The following is a 4,512-nucleotide window of genomic DNA, read 5'->3' on the forward strand; positions in this document are numbered from 1 at the left end:
CCCCGGGACTTGGGTCAGAGTATAGCCCAAGTGGAGCACTTGTGTCGGACTAGGGAGGCTGTGCCGTGCCCCCTGGAGGTCTAAAGGATGACCATTAGTTGTGGTTCTCGCCCCGGGACTTGGGTCAGAGTACAGCCCAAGTGGAGCACTTGCGTCGGACTAGGGAGGCTGTGCCGGGCCCCCTGGAGGTCTAAAGGATGACCAGTAGTTGTGGTTCTCGCCCCGGGCCGTGGGTCTGAGTATGGCCCAAGTGGGACACTTGTGTCGGACTAGGGAGGCTCTGCCGTGCCCCCTTGAGGTCTAAAGGATGACCAGTAGTTGTGGTTCTCGCCCCGGGACTTGGGTCATAGTATAGCCCAAGTGGGACACTTGTGTCGGACTAGGGAGGCTCTGCCGTGCCCCCTTGAGGTCTAAAGGATGACCATGAGGTCAAAAGGATGACCAGTAGTTGTGGTTCTCGCCCCGGGACTTGGGTCAGAGTATGGCCCAAGTGGTGCACTTGTGTCGGTCTAGGGAGGCTGTGCCGGTCCCCCTGGAGGTCTAAAGGATGACCAGTAGTTGTGGTTCTCGCCCCGGGACTTGGGTCAGAGTATAGCCCAAGTGGAGCACTTGTGTCGGACTAGGGAGGCTGTGCCGGGCCCCCTGGAGGTCTAAAGGATGACCAGTAGTTGTGGTTCTCACCCCGGGTCGTGGGTCCGAGTCTGGCCCGAGTAGAGCACTTTGGTCGGCTACCGGGGGGTGTGCCGTGCCCCCTGGAGGTCTAAAGGATGACCAGTAGTTGTGGTTCTCGCCCCGGGACTTGGGTCAGAGTATAGCCCAAGTGGAGCACTTGTGTCGGCCTAGGGAGGCTGTGCCGGGCCCCCTGGAGATCTAAAGGATGACCATGAGGTCAAAAGGATGACCAGTAGTTGTGGTTCTCGCCCCGGGACTTGGGTCAGAGTATAGCCCAAGTGGAGCACTTGTGTCGGCCTAGGGAGGCTGTGCCGGGCCCCCTGGAGGTCTAAAGGATGACCAGTAGTTGTGGTTCTCGCACCGGGACTTGGGTCAGAGTACAGCCCAAGTGGAGCACTTGTGTCGGTCTAGGGAGGCTGTGCCGGGCCCCCTGGAGGTCTAAAGGATGACCATGAGGTCAAAAGGATGACCAGTAGTTGTGGTTCTCGCCCCGGGACTTGGGTCAGAGTATAGCCCAAGTGGAGCACTTGTGTCGGACTAGGGAGGCTGTGCCGTGCCCCCTGGAGGTCTAAAGGATGACCAGTAGTTGTGGTTCTCGCCCCGGGACTTGGGTCAGAGTATAGCCCAAGTGGAGCACTTGTGTCGGCCTAGGGAGGCTGTGCCGGGCCCCCTGGAGGTCTAAAGGATGACCATGAGGTCAAAAGGATGACCAGTAGTTGTGGTTCTCGCCCCGGGACTTGGGTCAGAGTATAGCCCAAGTGGAGCACTTGTGTCGGACTAGGGAGGCTGTGCCGTGCCCCCTGGAGGTCTAAAGGATGACCAGTAGTTGTGGTTCTCGCCCCGGGACTTGGGTCAGAGTATAGCCCAAGTGGAGCACTTGTGTCGGACTAGGGAGGCTGTGCCGTGCCCCCTGGAGGTCTAAAGGATGACCAGTAGTTGTGGTTCTCGCCCCGGGACTTGGGTCATAGTATAGCCCAAGTGGAGCACTTGGGTCGGACTAGGGAGGCTGTGTCGTGCCCCCTGGAGGTCTAAAGGATGACCAGTAGTTGTGGTTCTCGCCCCGGGACTTGGGTCAGAGAATAGCCCAAGTGGGACACTTGTGTCGGACTAGGGAGGCTCTGCCGTGCCCCCTGGAGGTCTAAAGGATGACCAGTAGTTGTGGTTCTCGCCCCGGGACTTGGGTCAGAGTATAGCCCAAGTGGAGCACTTGTGTCGGACTAGGGAGGCTGTGCCGTGCCCCCTGGAGGTCTAAAGGATGACCATTAGTTGTGGTTCTCGCCCCGGGACTTGGGTCAGAGTACAGCCCAAGTGGAGCACTTGCGTCGGACTAGGGAGGCTGTGCCGGGCCCCCTGGAGGTCTAAAGGATGACCAGTAGTTGTGGTTCTCGCCCCGGGCCGTGGGTCTGAGTATGGCCCAAGTGGGACACTTGTGTCGGACTAGGGAGGCTCTGCCGTGCCCCCTTGAGGTCTAAAGGATGACCAGTAGTTGTGGTTCTCGCCCCGGGACTTGGGTCATAGTATAGCCCAAGTGGGACACTTGTGTCGGACTAGGGAGGCTCTGCCGTGCCCCCTTGAGGTCTAAAGGATGACCATGAGGTCAAAAGGATGACCAGTAGTTGTGGTTCTCGCCCCGGGACTTGGGTCAGAGTATGGCCCAAGTGGTGCACTTGTGTCGGTCTAGGGAGGCTGTGCCGGTCCCCCTGGAGGTCTAAAGGATGACCAGTAGTTGTGGTTCTCGCCCCGGGACTTGGGTCAGAGTATAGCCCAAGTGGAGCACTTGTGTCGGACTAGGGAGGCTGTGCCGGGCCCCCTGGAGGTCTAAAGGATGACCAGTAGTTGTGGTTCTCACCCCGGGTCGTGGGTCCGAGTCTGGCCCGAGTAGAGCACTTTGGTCGGCTACCGGGGGGTGTGCCGTGCCCCCTGGAGGTCTAAAGGATGACCAGTAGTTGTGGTTCTCGCCCCGGGACTTGGGTCAGAGTATAGCCCAAGTGGAGCACTTGTGTCGGCCTAGGGAGGCTGTGCCGGGCCCCCTGGAGATCTAAAGGATGACCATGAGGTCAAAAGGATGACCAGTAGTTGTGGTTCTCGCCCCGGGACTTGGGTCAGAGTATAGCCCAAGTGGAGCACTTGTGTCGGCCTAGGGAGGCTGTGCCGGGCCCCCTGGAGGTCTAAAGGATGACCAGTAGTTGTGGTTCTCGCACCGGGACTTGGGTCAGAGTACAGCCCAAGTGGAGCACTTGTGTCGGTCTAGGGAGGCTGTGCCGGGCCCCCTGGAGGTCTAAAGGATGACCAGTAGTTGTGGTTCTCGCCCCGGGCCGTGGGTCTGAGTATGGCCCAAGTGGGGCACTTGCGTCGGACTGGGGAGGCTCTGCCGCGCCCCCTGGAGGTCAAAAGGATGACCAGTAGTTGTGGTTCTCACCCCGGGTCGTGGGTCCGAGTCTGGCCCGAGTAGAGCACTTTGGTCGGCTACCGGGGGGTGTGCCGTGCCCCCTGGAGCCATGGGAGTGAGCTCCAGCAGACTGGTATTTTTCGGAGAACCAGGCCCACACTCCTCAGACTTTGTGCCCAGGGACAGGCCACCAAAATCGGCCGCGGCTCGTGCACTTTGCCCCTGCGTTTCTCCCAGAACCAGAGCCGGAAAAATCCCAAAATTGATGCCCAGAGATAGTCGACTCTGCCTGGAATAGATTGCCACCCAAACCCGCCAACTCACGCTGGTTTTCCGATGGCCTCACCTACTAACCCGAGCATGGTCATCGCTCGCACCTTCCAAAACCTCCAGGGGCGCAGGCACTTTTCATTTACTGGCCATAAGGCCGACCGCCTTAAGCGTTAAGCGATAAGCGAAAGGCTTAGTTTGGACTTAGTTTTTGGAGCGACGAGGTCGCCGTTTTGTCAATTCTGAACCGATTTTCACGCGGTTTTCGACTGCCTGCGCCTGGGGAGCCGCCCAGAAGCCCCAGGCAGTGTTCTGGGTGGACTTCCGGACCGGTCCGGACCCGGTACCGGCCGGGGGAACCGCACCACGCCTCTCGGGCGTTTCTACACCGATTTTCGCGGGGTTTTCGACTGCATAGACGGGGCCACCTGCTGCAGGGCCCGAGGGAGGGCCTTACTGAGCTGGGTCCGACGCAGGGCCCGGTTCCTGGAGCCCGCTGGGGGGGGGGGGGGGTTCTCTAAGGCTCACGGCGGGCTGCTGAGGGGCCGGATCGGATGCAGACAGGCGCTCCTCTGCCCAGGTCTTTGCTCCCCTGCCCCACTAGGAATGGAAGACACACTGCCAACAGCTTCTGGAGGGTGATGGGCCCTGCTGCAGACCAGGTCCGACCCAGGTTTCAGCTATCCCACCCCGCAGGGACTTAAAGACACACTGCCATCAGCTTCTGGAGGCTGCTGAGCTCTACTATAGAGCAGGTCCGACCCAGGTTTCAGCTCCTGCAGCCCACTAGGACTTAAACACACACTGCCATCAGCGTCTGGATGGTGATGGGCCCTGCTGCAGACCAGGTCCGACCCAGGTTTCAGCTATCCCACCCCGCAGGGACTTAAAGACACACTGCCATCAGCTTCTGGAGGCTGCTGAGCTCTACTATAGAGCAGGTCCGACCCAGGTTTCAGCTCCTGCAGCCCACTAGGACTTAAACACACACTGCCATCAGCGTCTGGATGGTGATGGGCCCTGCTGCAGACCAGGTCCGACCCAGGTATCAGCTCCTGCACCCCGCAGGGAATTGAAGACACACTGCCATCAGCTTCTGGAGGCTGCTGAGCTCTGCTATAGACCAGGTCCGACCCAGGTTTCAGCTCCTGCACCCCGCAGGGAACTAAACACACTGCCAT

This window comes from Nothobranchius furzeri, unplaced genomic scaffold (genome assembly GCF_043380555.1).
Source record: "Nothobranchius furzeri strain GRZ-AD unplaced genomic scaffold, NfurGRZ-RIMD1 Scf232, whole genome shotgun sequence".
NCBI lineage: Eukaryota > Metazoa > Chordata > Actinopteri > Cyprinodontiformes > Nothobranchiidae > Nothobranchius > Nothobranchius furzeri.